Source organism: Crinia signifera, chromosome 8 (genome assembly GCF_055691185.1).
Source record: "Crinia signifera chromosome 8, ASM5569118v1, whole genome shotgun sequence".
NCBI lineage: Eukaryota > Metazoa > Chordata > Amphibia > Anura > Myobatrachidae > Crinia > Crinia signifera.
Window position 1 is genome coordinate 26,485,189 of NC_139224.1, and position 21,092 is coordinate 26,506,280.

Consider the following 21,092-nt stretch of genomic DNA (forward strand, 5'->3'; position numbering starts at 1 on the left):
CCCCCCCTTTAGCAGCAAAAAAACTAATAAGGGTTTTGTTTCTTTGTGTCATGTGAGAATGGGCGAAATACCCAATTTGTTACAGAGATGCTAAGATCCCGCATATTTGTGTGCAGCTGTACATAGTCACACGCAAGTGGTGTTTTCCTATCACACCACACTTACAACTTTGCTATCCTATATCTATATATATATAAAAAGGCTAACTAATCCTTACCTCTGTGAGTTGAAGTACCACCAGTGACCACGAGAGGCCACTCGACAGACCTCCTCGAATGACTCCTTTGTGTGCTAAAAGATATTGTAACAGAAAGTGAAAGCAATTTCTGCAGGGACACTGATCTGTTCCAAACTTGCTGTAAATGGAGAGAGGGAGCTGGGAAGACAGAGATTGGAGATAGGAGCAGATAGGGACTGGAGGTGGGGTGGAGAGTTTGTAGTGGAAAAAAAACAGTCACAGCTGAAAGTGAAAGCACATTGTAGAAGCCGTCATTTTGAGTTTTTTTTTTTTTTTTTTAACTACTACTGGAATAAAAGGATAACGCTGCTCCTCACCTCTATGGGGGGACAATTCAAGTGTTCTGCGTGCCAGAGGTAACTAGATGGTTTCCAAGGCGAGCACTGCAGCTTACATGACTGTTATGTTATTCTGCCATTGTGGCAGGCTGGTAACAGACTGGCACAGTGGGATAGTGTCCAGACAACCAAACTGTCCTGCCTTAACCAGACCAATTGGGGAGTATAGCTGCGACCAGTGCTGTTATAGTCTATATTTCTCCCAGTGCGAACAGATAAAATGTTGTCTGTCCCTGCACCATCTATGTGAAAAAAATTTGCATGCACTTCAGAATGGGGTGTGTCCTCATAGGGAGGGGTGTGGCCTTGCATAAAAAGACTACCTTATACCACAAACGACTGCTACACAGGGTGAGTGTCATGACCACCAGTCACTGGCGCAGGTGTCGGGCTGGCCCTGCTTGTTGTCTAGAAACCGCACACACCTGAGTCCTAAGCAGCATTATACATGTCAACATTGGATGTGGGGATAACAGATTTCACAATAATGACACTGGCATCCTGACTACCACCTGGAGATCTGCTATCAACAAGGATGCCGGGACTGTTTGATGCCAGGTCTACTGCTGGGATGCCGGACATAAGTATGCGGGGCGGGTAAGGTTTCAGGAAGGAAGAGTAAGGCACTTAGAAGAAGGGGTTAAGTTTAGGCGGCAGGGTACGGGGGTTAGGGATAGGCACTAGCAGGGAGTGTTAGGGTAAGGCTGCATGCAAAAACCCGGGTTTGCAGGCGGTATAAATGCCCCCTGTTGAAGTATGCCGGGCCAGTATCGTAGCTATAGCACCACAGCCCCCGCGGTCGCGGGGGGGGGGCGCTGTGCATATGGGGGCGCCGGGGGGCTGCGGTGCTATGGTAATCCCCCCGCCCCCCATCCCCCGCAGGCTTACCTGTCCGCGCGTCCCGGCTCCCCTCCTGGCTTCAATCAATGCTATGGAGATGGATCACGATAAAATGGCCGCCCCATAAAGCAGACTGTTCTCTGAAACTGTCTGCGGTATGGGGGCGGCCATTTTATTGTGGTCCTTCTGCATAGAATTAATTGAAGCCAGGAGGGGAGCCGGGACGCGCGGACAGGTAATCATACGGCAATGGGGGGAGGGGGCGCCCCCCCATTAACGGCGGGGGGTGCCCCAAACAAAGCTACGCCACTGTGCCGGGCATATCAACCCGGCAAGTGAGCGCGGAGGGGGCGGGATTAAAATTATGCAAAATGACACAATTTGTCTAATTTTAGCCCCGTCCCCTCCCTTTGGAGCCGCCATTTAGCATGGCAGGGAAGGGGGTGCGGTGCTTGTAGAGCATGCAGGAGACTTGCCCACCTTCCCATTGGGCCTCATTGGGCTGGGAGGGGGACCTGATATTCAGGAGCCTCACGGCCAATCCGGGAGGGAAATTAAATATGACATCCAGATGTGTTATCTGAGAAGATGCTGTACAAAAGGGCCCTTACTCAGATCTGATCGCAGTACAAATTTGTGCTCAAAATGGGCAAAACCATGTGCACTGCAGGTGGGGCAGATGTAATATAAGGGCCAGTGTGTATGCTATTCATCAGAAACTATAATTAGTAATAAAATGGTCCTGTGCTTTGATCAAATGAGGGCTGTTTTCCAGAACAAATGTGCAGTAACCTATAGCAACCAAGAAGACATTAGGTTTGCACAGCAACCAAGAGTTTTAAAAGACGATTGGGCTGGTGTGATGTGTCCCTGTGGGCTCTGAATTTGTTCAGTCTCTGCCGTATTGCTTGTTACAATGTATGGAAAGGTTTCCCTAAACTGGCTTTACGCTGGAAGGTAATACTTCTGCATAGACTGTGCACTGAGCAATCATTCCCAAAGTAAATAAATACAATACAGATACAAGTGAACTGACTGGTACATGCACCTATTACCCACAATGCTGCAGACATAATAGGTCCTTTTTGTACTTGAATACATACACAAAGCATCAGCAACAATAATACAGGTGAAAAAATACCTTATCCTCCAAATGTGCTTCACTTCAAACACCCTGCAATTAGAGAGAGCTGTACTTATCCTAAGTGTCGGCTAGAACTCAGGGTACATGGAGCATACGAACAGCTGCAGTCTAGCAAGGGTTATACAGTCATAAGGTCGACGTGGTACACTAAAGGTGCCCATACACTGCCTGCGATGTCTCACAGCAGTGCACGGACCCCCGACAGCCTGCGAGCCGCCGGGACCTTCCCAGCGTTGTGATGAATTGCATGGGTCCCTGCTTCCCGCCCGCCTCGCTGGCCAGGAGGAGCGTGTGGTCGGACGGCCTGCCGATCCGACCACCTGGTTGGGTCCGATGCGCACGGAAACTTGCATCAAACCCAACGGCATGTTAGGGAGGGACTATTTGGTCCAATTTAACGGGCCGCTTAGTCGCAATCGTCCGAAATCGGACCAAATCGCCTCAGTGTATGGGCACCTTTAGATGCAGTAGTGTAACTATGGTGTGGCAGCCCCAGCTGTGGCTTGGGGGAGCCAGCTGTCTCAGGGCGCACTGAAAACATGAATACACAGTTTGCTGTCACTCAGAAGTAGTGGGTGGGAGTGGCTGTGTACTGTAGCTGCGTACCGTAGGAGACTACCCCCCCCCATCCACAGTCTCCTTGCCTCCTCTGCGCCTGGGGGCAGCCGGTGTTATTACCCGCACACACTTCCGCTAGTATCCCCTGGTGATGGAAGGCTACAGTATGTCAGCGGACAGGATGTCCTCCCTGTTACATCACTCCTGGGGAGCTGCAGCACTACACATGTCCGCGCACACTGGCCCAGGTAACCAATATGCACGATTGTCATGTTTTACTGAAGGAAGGAGGGGGCGCCACAAATGTTGTCCATGTTGACTGTGTCGACATTCGGTACAAAAAAAGGTACTTCTTTACTTTCACGGCGCCACTAGATAGGACAGATAGGACAGATAGGACAGATAGGACAGATAGGACAGATAGGACAGATAGGACAGATAGGACAGATAGGATAGGATACGATTTGTATGCGATTTGACATAAGATATCGCATAAGATATAGGATAAGATTTACTATCCATTTCATTACCCCACTATCCACTAGGGCGTGGAGTGAGAATAGAATAGTGTGGCGAGCGCAGCGAGCCACCGAGCCCGAAGCGTGGCGAGCGCAGCGAGCCCCGCGAGGGGACACGGAATGTATTTTATGGAATTGCATGCAAATGGCATGCGATATTGGGGACTTGCTTTCAAACAACATCCGTGTCCCCTCGCGGGGCTCGCTGCGCTCGCCACGCTTCGGGCTCGGTGGCTCGCTGCGCTCGCCACACTATTCTATTCTCACTCCACGCCCTAGTGGATAGTGGGGTAATGAAATGGATAGTAAATCTTATCCTATATCTTATGCGATATCTTATGTCAAATCGCATACAAATCGTATCCTATCTAGTATCCTATCTGTCCTATCTAGAGTGGCGCCGTGAAAGTAAAGAAGTACCCAAAAAAACATAAAAAACTCTTGTCAACTTTTGACTGCTGACCTTCCCATTGTCAAAGTTGACCTTCAGACCCTGTTGACCTTACCCATGTCGACCTATTTTAAGTGTTGACTTTCAGTGGTCGACCCAAGCAAGGTTCTCTCTGGCTGCTGTTTAGCTCTTCTTTAGAATCCGATAAACAGGTTAAAGGGACTATTTATCTCACCATCCGTATTAGAGGATGCGGATGTGATCATATTGGCCAAATTCACGATGCGATAATTGATTACATCGCACGGATCTATCAATGATCGCTTGCAGGGGATATCGCAGTGAGACCTGTGATTGTGCTATTTTAGGATGGCGTTTACATTTTGTTTTTAGTAAATTCGGCCGGATCCCATTTCCTATTAATATGGGAAATGCGATCTGGTTACAAAAAAATGTGAATTACGGTTATTAAGGAAGACTCAACCTGTACTGCGTCTTTTTATACAGTTCTACAGTGGATTATAGTGCTGTATATTAGCAAAGAAAGTAAAATTGTACATAGAAGTTAAATATGCACCAATTTACATTGCTGCGGACTAATACGGACCGGCACATAACTGTACAAATAGAGATAATTACATAATGACAGTGTTCAGATTACAGAATTACATACAGCTGAGCTGGAGAAAGCAGGGACTGCAGGTTACACAGAGAGGGGTATTACTGAGTGAAGAGATGAGTTTTACGAGACTATTTAAAAAAGAGAAAGCCATAGGCGAGTCTGATTGGATTATGGGAGGGCATTTAAGTAGGTTGGGGATGGATGACACGTGCATATACTTTAAATGGGAGTTGGAGGAGGTGTATTACTCCTAAATAATAGCAGAGGCCACTTATGAATGATGCTCTGAGATTACTGTCTTTTGCGATCTCTAAATACAGTAGAAAAAAATGCAACCTCTTGTTACATGATTACAAAAATGTCTGTTTTCAGTAATGGATAAAGCTAGCCATACACTACTGCGATGTATGGCAGCAGTGTATGGACATCCGATACCCCTCAAGCCACCCGGGACCTTCCCAGGCGGCAGGATCGCATACGAAGTACCAATTCCATTATAACACACAGTAGTGCCCCTCAGACACACTGCCCAAGCTACAGCCCCTTAGACACACTGCACCATTACACATTGGGCCATACACTGTAATGCCCATTACATATTATACCACACACACCGTGATGCCCATTACATATTATGCCACACACTGTGATGCCCATTACATATTATGCCACACACTGTGATGCATATTACATATTATGCCACACACTGTGATGCCCATTACATATTATGCCACACACTGTGATGCATATTACATATTATGCCACACACCATGATGCCCATTATATATTATGCCACATAAGTGCAGCTTACCTACATGCTCCTGGCTCAATGCCAGGGGCTTCATGTTTGATGCCAGGGGCTTCATGCTTGTTGCCAAGCGGATTTCATACTCGATGCCATGGGCTCGTTGCCAAGGGGCTTCATGCTCATTGCCAATGGGGTTTCAAGCTCATTGCCAAGGGGGTTTTATGCTCATTGCCTAGGAGGATTCCAAGCTTGTTGCCAAGGGAGAGTAAAGTTCTTGTTGCCACAGGGGAGCAAAATGCCACCGCCAGCAAGGCAGAATTGAAAGCAGTGACAGCCGGGCAGATAGCGGTGAGCAGCACAGTTGTACTCAAAGCAGGTCCGCAGCTAATTGAAATCTTCGTCCGACTCTCTCGCCAATCATAAGCTACCACTGCCAGACAGCAAGCTCTGATTGGCTTGCGAGTCAACAGGAATTTGAAATAGCTGTGAACCTGCTTTGAATACAGCCGGACTGACCACTGCTCTCTGCCCGGCTGTCACTGCTTTTAGTTCTGATTGGTTGCCGGCGGCTTTCCCTGGCAGCTGAGTAAGGGGCCATACTAATCAGGGCACTGACAGCAATGAACACGACACTGTCAGTGCCCTAATTACTCTCTGGCGCCTTACTCAGCTGCCACCACCTCGGTCAGGCAGCCCAGCCGGTTGTGGCTCATGTACAGCTCATACAAGGCCAGGACATGCTCAGGAACCTGTTCCTGTGCAGGATGAGCTTGCCTGCTCCTAGGCTCTGCAGCCCGCCCGTTGCCTCCTCCAGGGAGTTCTAGCCCAGACCCTCCAGCAAGATAAGCTTGTTCTGCTCCCCGCAGCTTAGCATCAGCCACATCCGTCCCTCCATAGTGTCTGTTGACATAGTCCCCGGGATAACACTGCTTCAGGGCTGGGGAGATAGCAAAGGGCAGTGCGGCAGAGGGAAGGAGACAGAAATGCCAGTTTATTGCCATCCATGCATCCCCTGCGCACAGCGGCATCTGACAGGCTGCACGTTTCCCTGCAGGCTAAACTCGCAGGGAGGGGATCTGCCGCCCATTGTTTCTGCGCAGATGGATGTCTGGTGGAGGAGTGGCCGCTGCTCCCGTTGCCTTTGTCTCCGCCCCCCCAAACTGAATTTGAATTAGCCGCAACTTCTTGCATAGCGCAGGCGAACAGGTGGCGAGGAGCCATCTGTGGGAGAGCTGGAGGGGGCTATAGCAATCAGCGGAAGAGCCATGCGGCGCGGTCGCCCCCCGTGCAACTGCACGGCTTGTCCGTCTGTAGAAACAGCCCTACCCTGCACAGAAAAAATATAACCCACCCAAATCTAACTCTCTCTGCACGTGACATCTGCCCCACCTGCAGTCTGACATGGTTTTGCCCAGTTGTGTGCTTTTTTGCTGATTCGGGCCCTTATTAAGCATTTTGTGGTTAAAAAGATTAAAGGTAAAAACTACAACCACAACATTATTGGAAACTCTTCAATGACGGCGCCACGTTTTACAGTTTTTTAACTAAGAACTCACAACAAGAGTGGAGCACACTACTCCATCCTGGCGTTGTTGTGAGACTACACACTTTGTTTGTGCAGGAGAGATCTGTGCCGGAGTAGATGACCTTATTTTATTTATATTACATTGGGAGATGTGTGACACCTATGCAGGTAGTGCGGTTGTACTCGCCATCCTGTTGTAACATGTAATGCTGACAGGGTTCCGCCACAGGAAAAAAGCAAATAGAATCTATTCTTCTGCAAAACAAAAGCGGAATGTTCAATACAAGCAAATGCTCAGGGGTCCTGTGAGGTTCTGGGGCCTGGCAAAAAGCAAATTATTATTCCAATATAGGTAGCATAGAGGATGAATCATGTTGGTTCTGTAAGCCGCGAATCTCCTCTGTACCATGTGAGGGGGTGTGTTCGCATACGTCCGCTAGCAGGAGAAATCCATCAAATGATTTCTCCTGGCTTCGGAAATAAAAATCAGCATCAACTGACTTTTATTTCCGTCGGTGTCCGCGGAAGGTGGGGCGGGGGCCTATGTCCTGTGAGGTCAGCCACCTGCCCCCGACAGGCATCGGCCTACCTGCGTTCCCATGGGAATACCCATAAAACGATGGCCATTCCTATGGTCCAGCGCAGTCCCTCCCCGCAACAAACGGCCCGGGGAGTTTGTAACTCGCTGAAGCCGTCCGGTGCTGGGTTTGGCACATGTGCAGAAATCCGCATGCGCAAAAAAATTGCCAGCACATTGCTATTGTGCAAGTGTTTCGTTACACGGTAAAGCGTCAGACATGACCTGTGGCTCCCTGGCTGCGCAGCCTAGCGGGCCACTGCCAGAAAACCCTGCATCCCGCCCCCGTAACACTGTGTTGTTGAGTCGCCGCCTCTTGCGGTATCAAGCCCTAAATTGGACCATCAGCTTGTACCCATATGAGGACATTCTCTACAGTATATCCTTATTTTGCAATGTCAGCTTGTTAGTTCTGGCACAGAACTTAATACACATTATGGGGTACATTCAGTGGCGTAACTTGTGTAAGGCAGCCCCCGCCACTGCTTGGAGGAGCGGGGGCTGCGTGGGCGCCGGAAGCCTCTCACTCTAAACTGCAGAGCTGAGGTAAGGTCCGTCCTGTCTCACTCCGTCTCTCTCCCCCCCTTCCTCCCAGCAGCAGCTGCAGCAGCATTACAGGCAGGAAGTTCGTCTGTGTACACAGTACACACAACCTCCGTCCGCGCAGGCTGGGCAGCTAAGGAATCGTCCCTCTCCCTGCTTTCTGTTCTTGACTGTCCTGCTCCAGCGGCTGCCTTCTATTCCCCTGCACTCTGCACTCCGATTACAGAGCCCTCCCCTTCTACAGGCTTCAGCACAGGAGCTGAACACAACAATAAGGTTAACTCTTTCAAACCCTGGTTTTCTACAGTGGTATGCAAAGCATTCAGTGTCTGTGTCATCACATGTCAGCATATTTGTGTCAGTGTCTGGGTTTCTGTGTTGTCTCTAGATGTCAGCGTCTGTCAGCATCAGTGTCTCTATGTGCAGTCCGTGTGTCAGCGTATCCCTGTGTGTAGGCGTCTTTCAGTGTCCATGTGTCAACATATGTGTCTGTGTCGGCGTCCATGTATCAACTTGTCAGCGCCCGTGTTTTAGGATCTGCCCATTTGTCAGTATCTGTCTGTTTGTCGGTGTCTGCGTGTCCATGCGTTAGCATCTGTCTGAGGGGCTGGGGGCATGCCAGAAGCTCACAGAGCGCTTAGCATGCCTCCATAGTGATGAAAACGGGAGGCACGGCTTGTGGGAGCATTATTCTCAATAAGCCTTTCCCCCTCTCAGTGAGGTCACACCCTTTTTCTGGCGGCAGTGCGACTTCGTCGACCGCGGACATCTCGCCCGAGTTCAGTGTAGTGCGAGATGTCTGCTGAATTCTGACGTTTTTTTAAAGGGGAATTAGCTTACAAGGCAAAACCATGCAAAACCATGCCTAGTAAGTTAATTCCCCTTTAAAAACATCAGAATTCAGCGGATATCTCGCACTGCACTGAACTCGGGCGGCATGAAATTCAGGCCATAGTGTAAAGTGCATTTAGATTTGTGGAGTATAAGTTTAATGACGGCATGTGGCATATAGTGCAAGGGGCATTATGATGTGTGACGTAATGTTTAAGGGGCATGGGGGGGGGGGGGGGGTCGCCAGAAACTTTTTTGGCTGGGGGGAGCAAAATTTCTAGTTACGCCACTGGGTACATTCAATGCCCTGACCGTGAGCTATCGACGGCAAGAAGCGCCGATAGCTCACCGTCAGGGTATTCAACTCACTTCCCTTCACTCGCTGTTTCCACCTCGCCGGTTCCCTGAGGAGAGGTGGAAACGGTGAGTATGGCCATTAAAACAGTGGGGCTCTCCACAAACTGTGGCGAACTCGCAGCATTTGCGGCGAACCTCAATGTTTAAGGGAATCCTCTCACGGTGAGGATTTGGCCCGTACATTGAATATGGCGAGGGGGTGGCAAGGGGGTTTGTTACAGAGCATGGCTTGTTTTTGGCAAGGAAAAACCATCCTCACCTTACAAAGCCCCTCCACGAAGGCACAGAATACCGCTCATTGGATTATTTGCATCTCTGTGGACAGAAATTTCCCCATGCAAAAGGGAAATTTACCAAGGTAAAAATCAGGTGCTTTGAAGGGGGTGTGTGTCAAGCAGCCAATGGTGGGAAGCTAAGTTCCCACAAAATTCAATATGACAAAAACATTATTAAAAACAATACAAGAAATCAATGTAAACCGTGTGCATTGCTGGGATAATCGAAGGATATAGGGATTGTTCCTTTGATGCTCAGTTCTCCTCACAATAGACTTTATAGGGGCCCCCAAGTTGCTCATCCACTGTAAATGTTATACATCACCAAATTTGCTCTGGGCTGATATATAATGACCGCTGGAGGATTAAGGATTAAGCTCTAGTCAAGCAGGCAGGGTCCTCACGATGGTGAGGATAGACAACGTCCAGTTTTAGGGCAGATGCACTAAGCTTCAAAAGTGATAAAATGGAGAGTGATAAACAACAAACCAATCAGCTCCTGCCTGACATTTTTCAAACCCAGTCTGTGACATGACAGGTAGGAGCTGATTGGCTGGAGTCCGGAACCCAAGCAAGGGTAGATGAGAGAAGAGAAGGGGTTGGGCAAGCTGAGCTAGTTAAGGCTGGATATTAGAGTTTAGCAGTCCTCCAAAAAGTCCCAACAGAGCATATATTATTATTATTATTATTATTATTATTATTATTATTATTATTCAAAAAGTAATAAAATGGAGAGTGATAAACAGTCAGCTAATCAGCTCCTACCTCCTGCCATGTTACAGGCTGGGTTTGAAAAATGACAGGTTGGAGCTGATTGGCTGTTTGTTTATCACTCTCCACTGTATCACTTTTTGAAGCTTAATAGATCTGTCCCTAAATGTCACCTGAGGTCTTTTTTTTTTTTTTTGGCATGTGGCTACCCAGAATCCCCTGCTCTTAAGTGTTCTGCTTTGCATTTTTAGAAGGACAGGTGCTGAATTACCTAGAACATTGCAGATACACCCAGAGGCAGATTTTTTTTGTCTTTTTCAAACTCCCCACTATAACGAACGTCTGCCTGCTGTGACATTTCATATGCTGGGATTATGTCGCTTTAAAGGGGAGACCAACCAATATGATTTCAAAAAAGTTCTTGCTGTGGAAAAAGTGTAAAAACCATACAACCAGTATGTACAGTAAATGCATAAAACACATGAATTTGCACCATCTTTCTATTACAGATGCTGCTGGCTTATAAAGTTATGCCGATTTGAAAGTGTAAAAACATGAAGTTTTAAATGTTAAGTTTGTTTTTTTATGGTATCGAAACCAGCTTCATGCTAGACAGTGACATAATACAAGGATATTTATAGACACAATAGCATACACATATTCCTTTCCGAAGGTGTTGAAATACCATTCATTGGCAAATTGTTACATTTTATGAGAATACCAAGTATATAGACTTTACATATCCCCTACAAAGGCTTCTGTGCTGGAAAGTGTGAATTATTTTAGCAGGAGAGCAGTCCACACAGTACATATCAAATGACAAGTTGTTCAAGTGGAGCAGTTTATAGCACACTGGCTAAATATGAAACCAAGCAAAATAGTGTGTGTGTGTATGTGTGTGTATGTGTGTGTGTGTGTGTGTGTGTGTATATATATATATATATATATATATATATCATACCCTCCAACATTTGATGGGCGAAAATCGGTACACATCAGAAAGGGGCGTGGCCACTAGAAAATGGGAGTGGCCAATGGTAAAATGGGCGTGTCAACAGTGACATGAATAATAATACAACTAAAATAATAGTTCACCCCTCATGGACCACCATTATAACAATAATGAACACAACACATATTTTTAAATGACCTGCGAGTGCTGCCAGTAAGGGAGAACATGTATGTAAGACACAGGGTACTTACATACACTGCCAGAGCCTGATCTAGAGCCGCTGCTGCCTCCCGCCGGGCTGTTGCCGCTGCCTTCCTCAGCTGAGTGTCTCCAGGGGCTACTGCTGTTCCCTGACTCCCGGGCTGCTGATGGTGCCTCACTCCTGAACAAGTCTCTGTGATTGGCGGGTCATTTGAAAGGCGCAGCTGGGAGCTCAGCTGTGGCTGCCTGGGGAGGTGGGCTCTCCTGGGAGCCGCGGGATCTCGATGCGAGCGCAGCCTCCACAGGACCAACGCCATGTGCGTGTGCCACTGCAGCCTGTCACCCACTCGCTCCAGCTGCCATCGCCGGTTCCTTCAGTCTTGGAACGGAGTCTTGGTCCGCAGCTGAGAGGCAGGGGAGTGACGATTGGCCATAGGAGCTGTCACTCAGGAGCAGGGGCTAGGCTGCAGTTACTGCTAATAACCCGTGAGCGCAGTGGACTGAAGCGCTGCCTGCCGCCCCCCTGTGCTGTGATTGGATGCTCTGCAGCCACCACTTATGATTGGCTGCTTCTGTATACAGTACCTCCGATGCCTAAAAAAACGGTACATTCGGTACACTTTGATTTAGCCGGTACAGACCGTAAAAAAACGGTACTGTACCGGCTAAATCGGTACAGTTGGAGGGTATGATATATATATATATAGTGACAAAGATCACACACACTGGGACTCAGATGAAGACTTTGCTCTTTATTTTTCAGATGTAGGTTACAGAAAAGATTAATTCCAAAGGCAAGCGTGGTTACAGGCAGTAGCATACAGGTAATCCCAGCATAATGGACTCTTGCAAGGGCTCCAATGGTCAGGGCCGGCGCTACCCACTCAGCAGCTCCTGCAAAGCAGGGAGGCGCCATGCTGAAAAGGCACTGTCTCCCTTCTGCTAAAGCTGCCTCAGCCCTCACTGTCACTGCCTCCTGCACGCCCGCAGCAGCATCTGTCTGACAGCGGACGGCAGTATGGAGAAGCTGAGCATCTCCCTGCACCGCGCACACACTGTCCTCCTCCTGCGACCTGCCCCTTCTTCTTCACGGACACTTGCGCTGAGGCATGTAGCGCTGTCTGTGAATACCTGGATGACATGTCATGTCTGGATCCGCCTCCTACCCATTGCTCCCTGCGCCTGTCAGCTGTCAATCAAATGACGAACAGGCAGCAGCGCCGCCTCCCCTTCCTTCCCTCTTCTCAGTGTGCTGTGCCAGTGCCATTGCCAGTCCTCAACACTCCGCCCCCTCTATCTCCTCCCCTCTTCTTCCATCTCCTCCTCTCCCCTCCTTTCCCCCTCAGTCACGAGTGCTGCACATACTTTTTGTACTGCTTTCAGATCGCATTGCACACACATTGCATGCATGCCGTGCGATGCAATGTGATCTAACCCATAACATATGCGATTCTCGCAGCGTATATGGGCACATTTAGTGCCTGCAACATTTTGCAGACACAGCACTGAGATGGTGTAAGCATACATGTACATGTACCCGAGATCCTCCATAGGATCGCATGTTGCATACACTCCCACAATCGGGCTGCAGCTTGTTGCAATGGCAATGAGAAAGGGCACAAAATGTATGGTTTGCAGGAGGGCGCTTGACACCCTAGCACCGGCCCTGCCAATGGTCCCTACCATAGCCCACACCCGGCCTATCGCTTGGGCGGCTAAGCCACCAGAAAGAGCAAGATCACTCTGCCCTGGAAACCCTTATACCAGGAAATCCCAGGTGCTGCTGATTACAAAATCTTGTTGTTGCTACTGCTCCAAAACCTGGTCTGGATCCTCCACATTACTTTTATGTAAGGAGATGCTGTCTCTGCCACAATATTGCCACAGACTGTTAAGGTGACAGTGTGCAGGTGCAAAAATAATTAAAATTGTAATATATATATATATATATATATATATATATATATATTCCAATGTTTAGACAATGAGCACACACCTTAAAGTCACAGAAACTATTTTATATATAAAAATAATGACAACAAAGTCCATAAGCAGGTACAAAGGTAATACAGTAACAAAGAGCCAACTAGTAAAAGCAGTCAGTGGAATTCATATACTTATTTAAACATGACACAATGGCTTATCTCGGGAAGGAAACCTGCAGGACAGTTATGCTTATCATCTGTTTCAGTGGCATGTCCACCGTCCTCAGGAGCATAAGTGACTGGCCAAAGTAACAAAAACATATAGCTACCACAATCAGGTGAATAAACAGATAAAGCAGCAATAAAACCACCCACTGGAATCCGTATGCCAGACTTGGTTAGGAATGACCGCTGGAGGATGTTAGGCTCCATGGGCAAGATTTCGGGTGAGTGGATCCAGTCGAGTACAGGTGGTGCAGCCCCAAGGAAAGGGTGGAGGTGAGGGTGAAGTCCTTTAAACTTGGTGCAAAGCTGGATATCTGAGCTGGTTTAAGACAGGGTATGGAAATGGAAAAGTGTCCTATGGTGTCCTGGCGGTATCCAGTAAATGCTCCTGTCCACTAACGCGTTTCGTTGTACTAGACCGCTTTTGCAAAGATGTCTAGGTTGTTGCTCCTTTTGTAGCAAAGCATCAGGCTGTCCTGGCATAGGTGACCAATACTTTCATCCATATGAAGTATATGCCAATGGTTTAAGCATACCTCACTTATACTATTAGGTCAATCTCTGTGATGTATTATCCTTATCGGACTGTTTAAGAGCTTGTTCCTACAACAATAAGATATAGCATAATCTATTTCATCCCTTACATAACTTCTATCAATAAACCTGACACCCATTTCACATAATGATGACACAACCTTGGTGGAGTCAGACGAGATACGGACAACTCTTAGCAATTGTGACAGTGGTAACCCACGCTTAAGTGGCAGTGGATGAAAGCGATCAGCTGACAATGTGTTTTTATCTGTCAGTTTCCTATTCACATGTGTTGACAAAATGCCATCATGATTAGTGATACAAACGTCCAGATAATTTATACTCTTCTCACTCTGGGCGAGATTTACTAAAGGGAAAATGCCGTAAAACCCCCGTTTTACGGCATTTTCCTATGTATCAATCCCCGTCCGCCCCGTTTTCACAAGGCTGGGTATCACCACCCCCTGGGTGGCGATACCCTATAGAAGCCTATGGTGTTCTTTCGCCTCCCGCCATACGACGTCCACGCGCGCCCCCCCCCTCCCGTCCTCCAAAATCTCCTCCTCCCCCTGGTCTGACAGCCGGGAGGACATCCGGCTTCAGGGGGGAGGAGGAGATGCAGGGGGATGCTGGCAGCTGCCGGGAGGTGACGGAGACCCCCACAGCCCACATCACAGGTATCGCGGGGGTCTCCGTCACCGCAACCCGATGCTGGCCGCATATGTTAGTACATATGCGGTAGCATCGCGGCGGCTGCAGTGCGAAGGGCGGCGATGTATGTTAATACATCCCGCCCTATATATTGGTCTACAACATAGAATTTGACGGCAGATAAGAACCACTTGGCCCATCTAGTCTGCCCCTTTTTAAATTCCCCATGCCCCATTTTGCCAACTTTGCTAGGAAGTGGGTAGGATGCAGGCATGTTTATCAGTCCAGGACTGCAGGGGATTACCCAAAATTTCAGGAGACTCCCATAGGTTCCAGGACAGTAAGTCTACATTTACCAAAGGGGGGCCTTGCAAGCAGTACCTGGGCTTATATTTACCTTTCCTTTCCTCTCTTTTCAGCACCTAACCCCTTTTTTTCTCCTCCACTATTTCCCCGTATTAAAAAACATAATTCTTATGTAGGGTACACACCAGAACGATCACAATCATGAGCAGATCGCGAGACGATCATACGATGGTCGCACAATCTGTTGGACACGATCTGCTCATGATCTGCAGACGATCCGGTCACGATCTGTACCCAGTTGAAGGGATCGTTTTCAAATCCTGACTGCAGCAGGTAAGATCTGCAAACAACCAGCGGGGAAGCGCATTGGATCAGAATCGGATCTAAAACATGCCAAAACATGCCCAATTTACATACAATCGGTTGAGATTGTATTGAAATAGGGGGAATTGAGGCCAAATCGTTCTGGTGTGTACCCAGCATTATCAAACTTTCTTTCCTCCCTCTTTTGCCTATTTATCGCTCTATTCCAGTGACACTTCCCCCTGAGAAAGTCGGCTCCTGATTGGCCGCCTGGCCAGGCTGACTGGTCGGTTGGGTGATGTTTTGGCCGCAGGACCTTATATAATAAGTGTCCCCCGGCTGTGACATTACCCTGCTGGCTGGTTTGGCCTGTAGCTGGTTCTTAAAATACGGGGGACCCCTAGTCATTTTGTCCCCTATATTTTGGGAACCAACCCCGGACCTGGAGCCTGGGGATGGTTTAAAAAAAAGCGGGGAACCCCTATTTGTCGGGTTTCCTGATTTTTTATTACCGGCCCCGGCTCTGTCAGCCTGGTGCTGGTTAAAGCTGTAGGGGGGACCCCACGCTGTTTTTTAAATTTATTTCTCTATTTTTTTACACTGAAGCCTGCACGGATCTGACTGATCCGTGCAGGCTTCTGCCAAATACGACAGGAAAATAAAGTGTATTTTCCTGCCGTATATTCGTGGCAGATTTACACTAATTAACGGCCGTATTATTAATACGGCCACTTAGTAAATCAGGAACCCTCATTCTTTTGAATGGTGATTTCTGCCGTATTCTTTCGACGGTGTACTCATTCGTATTTGTAAATACAAATATGAATGTCCCATCATTAAGAATACGAAAATACATATTTTTTGGCATAGTAAATGCCAAAAATTCGTATACACCAAAAAAATAAAAATCGTATTTTCGTATGAAAATAATATTTTTTTTCACAATTTTTTTGTTTAGTAAATTTCCCATTATTTGTAACTATATCAGTAACTCACTTATAATATGGGTGTAAGTATCTCTTGATACAAAAATAAAGATAGATTGGATAGAACGTCAAGGCAAATCCAGGTTTAATTGCGTGAGTTAGTACTTTCAAGTCTTATAGGAAAATACATATCACACCAATCTATTCAGAAAATATTATTTTATTTATTTATTATTTACTTCTCTGTTATCTTTCTCCTTACTATTGGAATTTACTGCAAAATCCATCCCCATTGGCTGTAGGGTGCAAAACTAAGCAGCCCAATATCATGCAAGGAAGAATACACGGGGTGAATACAAGCAGTATATTAAAACAAACAAAAAATAGATTTTATCAAATGATTAAATCAATTAATAAGAAATCCTACATTTATGGATCAAACGCTGACATATTTAAATGTAACAGGTTTGCTTAAAATTAACAAAGGTTAAATATAGATTGGCAACATACAGTACATGATTAGATAGATAGATAGATAGATAGATAGATAGATAGATAGATAGATAGATAAATTCCGATATAGGGTGAAATTTAATAGGATGAGAGATTCAGAAAGTGAGAGATTTGGGAAGAAATCTTCAGTCGTTTTTTTTTAAAGCGGCAATCATTTCCTCAGCGAAATCAGTTTGATTCTGTCGTGGAAATGATTGCCGCTTTAAAAAAAAAAAACCTGGGGATTTCTTTCCAAATCTCTCACTTTCTGAATCTCTCATCCTATTAAATTTCACCCTTAGTGTTATTTTGGGACCCAAAGAGAGTTCAGACGGACCTGAAACGTTGCACTGTGACAAGCTGCAATAACCCCTCGCCCACCTGCGTATATCCCAACCCATAGAGTGCCTTTTACAACAAAGACCACACTGTCAATCTTCAGAGAGCTGGACTTCCATCCGTAATTATGTTTCCTTTGAAATAAGGAGATTGGTTGAATGCATGACAGCTTTTCAAATGACCTGCAAACCCTGGAGGGGAAGATTCTGTGTGCAGCTGGACAGGTCAGTGTGTACAATTGTGAATGGGATAGTGTACTACCCATCATATACACTTTGCAGGCCAGATGCACACCAGTGCATCCCTGTATACTTATTTTTACCTTCACTCCACATAATGATAATTACTGCTGGCAAGTCTAAACATCCAATCCCAAAGCTGCGAATGGATGTTTAGCGGGAACAAAATGATTTGATTCGTCGGCCATCTAATGATTTTACAGTTGCTTGCAGATGTTAGACATCTCTCTACTGTCTTACATCTCCGAGCTCCCTGTGCGGTAAGCAGGCGGTCAGCTGACATCCGCTGACCTCAGCTACCTGCCCCCCCCCCCCCCCCCCCGCCACGGGCGAATTTACATGGGAGCGCCCAGTGTTGTCAAGGGGATACCCATGAAATGCTGGGCGTTCCCATGGGAGCAGCCCCTCGCCACCGCCCAATGCCCCCCACCCGCCCTGCTAGGTGCGAATGGGAGGCAAGCAGTGGAGGGAGAATATGATAGTATGCCGTGCATAACGAGGCACCGTGCCTAAAGCATGGCGAGTGCAGCTGGCCATGCGAGGGGATGCGGTGCACCGATACGGTGTCAATATCGACCATGTCGACATTCAGGACAGAAAAAAAAGTGAAAAAACCCACGTCGACCTTTTGACTGTTGACCTAGCCATTTTTTATCTAATGCTTGTGTTGACCTTCTATCCATATCGTCAACCTAAGCCATGTGGACCTTTAGTGGTTGACCTAATGTATGTCAACCTAATATTGGTCAACCCAATGACCCATATGACATATAGGAGACCGGCGTTTGAGATACCAACAGGGGCAGGTCATCGATGCTCAGAATCCTGACAAGAGTTCGTTGTGCGGTCTGGACCTCGGGCACCCGGGTGCACCGCAAACACATTCCACCCATTCCACCCATTATAAACAGTGATGATAAGCCTAACTCCTCCCCTTATTGCCTGAACCGTACCCATTTAGTGTCAAAATTGAACACTCCCTCCCGGCAGACTAACTCTGCCGCCTTTGTGCCTAACCCTCCCTCCCCGTGGTCTAACCCTATTTCGGTGTTGGCATTGAGATCGATGTTGGGATTCCAGCCCCGGTCTCCTGGACGGTGGTCAAGATTCAGGCACCGGAATTTTGACAGCCGGTTGGGATTTCAGTGCCGGGATTTCAACTGCCGACATTAGGACCGCCAGTCCCATTGTGCCTTGCACAGTTTTGCTATTAGGGAATGCTAAATCTATTGCATGCTGGGATGTGTAGTTTCACAACCTGGTGGAGGGCCATAGTTTGGACATGCCGGATCTAAGGGCTTCCACTGGGCCCTTCGAATGCACCGGATTTGCCTTTGGGAACTCTGGGCCTGAATTTGGGCCACACTGATTCTTGATGTCAGTCATGCTGTGGTTTTAAAGCAGTGTGAATGACAATGCAGGATCCGTTCTGCAATTGCGGTTTCCCACGATTGGATTGGCTCACAAATTATCAGGTTTGCTTACAAACAATTTTTTTTTTAAATGAATCAAAACTTCACCTAAATTTATTTATTTTATTTTTTTCAATTAAAATAAATGAAAATAGTAATTATAAAATGTACAAGCGGATGTGCCCAGTTTCACCCGCTCAAAGGTTGGCTGGGCAGAACATTTTACCGCTTTCCACCCCATTAGGAGTCAGATTTTGTCCTGTTTGGTGGGTGGCAGCAAATAACTGTCACAGTTTCCAGACCACCCAGCAGGTTGCATGTTCCACGTCACCCGAAAGGTGCACGTTAAATGTTCCCCAACTGTCACATTTTCCAGAGCACAATGATGGTGTAATGAAATGGCAGACTGGTTCGTTTGCGCATCCTCCTGGCATAGTTAAACTGTAATAAGAAATTGCTTTTTAGTACTCTCATTTCAAAACATTAATGACAAAGGATAACGGGCGTAATTATACTGCATAATGAACGTTTAGTATTTCCACTTGCAGGATACAGTATTTAGAAAGCATTAGTTATGTCACCAGTTTTAGGCCTTCTGTGTAATTTATAACCCAAAGTAAAATTCTGTGCCCCCCCACTCAATGCTTTTTGTATGGGAAATATACACATTATTCCATAACAACCTGTTATTAAACTTCTTGCACACTTACATCACACACTCTATAATACCCCTTTCACATTGCACTTTTAAAACGGTATATTGCCGTTTTTTTCCCATTTTAAAACGTTTAAGGCTGCAATGTGAAAGTGCCAAAGTTGATTTACCGGTTAAAGTTAACCGGCATTTCAACACGGTTAAAAAGCAGAGTCCTAAACGTTTTAAAGCCGTTTTTTAGGCAGTGTGAATGGCTCTATTTCAATGGCTTGAAACGTGTGCCTTGGGGGTTAAACGGGTTGAATTTTGAATGGTATTAAATGATTTTTAAAACGGTTTTCACCTGCAATGTGAAAGGTCTCAAGGCTCAGACCCAGTGGCGGATTCAGGGGGGGGGGGCACCCAGGCACGTGCCCCCCCCTGTCATTTCATTTTGTAGCTGAGGACCAGGGCTTTCCAACGAGCCCAGCCCCGTGTCTCTAGGCCCCCGGGAACCGGAGATATCGCCTGGCAAAGCTGTAACGTTTTTTCCCCATAGGATAATATGGGACCCGTCAATTCCGACCCCCACCCGATTCCGACGGCCGCCAGTTCCCGCCCTGGCATCACAGAAGCTTGTGGTTGATCTCATTCAATTCTAAATCGCTGGGCCTTCAATATGATACCAGGCTGGTCCATATCCGTCAATCGGTTCCAGAGATATTGCGTATAAACCGATTTTTTTATTTTTGAAATGTAATTTCATGGCTGATTATGTTCTTTGATGGCAGATTACTCTGGAACCAAACGTTTCAGTTTCACTGGACCAAAATCATTCAAAGCCCACTCAAAAGTTCTTATATATGATACTCATGAAAATGGGTCAGTTAGTTCCGAAGATATAGCCAGTTAAATGAGATAACTGGTTAAAGGGGGGGGGGGGGGGGGCTTTCTCTCCCCCTCACACCAGAAAATGCAGGGACTAGGCTGGTGTAAAAGGGGCCAAACTGGGAATGCATTTTCTGGTGTGAAAGGGGTATTATTTCAAATAGCCGGTACCTGCAGTGCTCTGAATACAGCCAGGCTCTGCCACTGTCAGTGGCTATCACTTCTGCCTGGCGGTGGCTGTCCCCCATTTACCGCGAGCATGTATTCCCCCTTGGCAATGAACATGTAATCCCACATGGCAACGAGCATGGAACCTCTGGCAATGAGCATGGAACCCTTGGCAATGAGCATGTAGATAAGCAGCATTTATGTAGCATAATTTTTAATAGGCATTATGGTGTTTGGCATAATACATAATGTACATAATGGCTTGTAACTTAACGTGTAATGGACATTATGGTGTAAATGTTTAATGCGTGCCTTTGGTGGACAATGTCCCTGTTTATGAAGCGTATTGTGAATTTTGGCTCAATCTGTGTGGCATTATGTGAATTCTGGCTCAATCCGTGTGGCATTATGTGAATTTTGGCTCAATATATGTGGCATTATGGGAATTTCGTCTCAATCCGTGTGGCATTATGTGAATTTCGTCTCAATCCGTGTGGCATTATGTGAATTTTGTCTCAATCCGTGTGGCATTATGTGAATTTTGGCTTAATCCATGTGGCATTATGTGAATTTTGGCTCAATCCATGTGGCATTATGTGAATTTTGGCTCAATTCGTGTGGTAGTATGTGAATTTTGGCTCAATCCATGTTGCATTATGTGAATTGTGGCTCAATCCATTT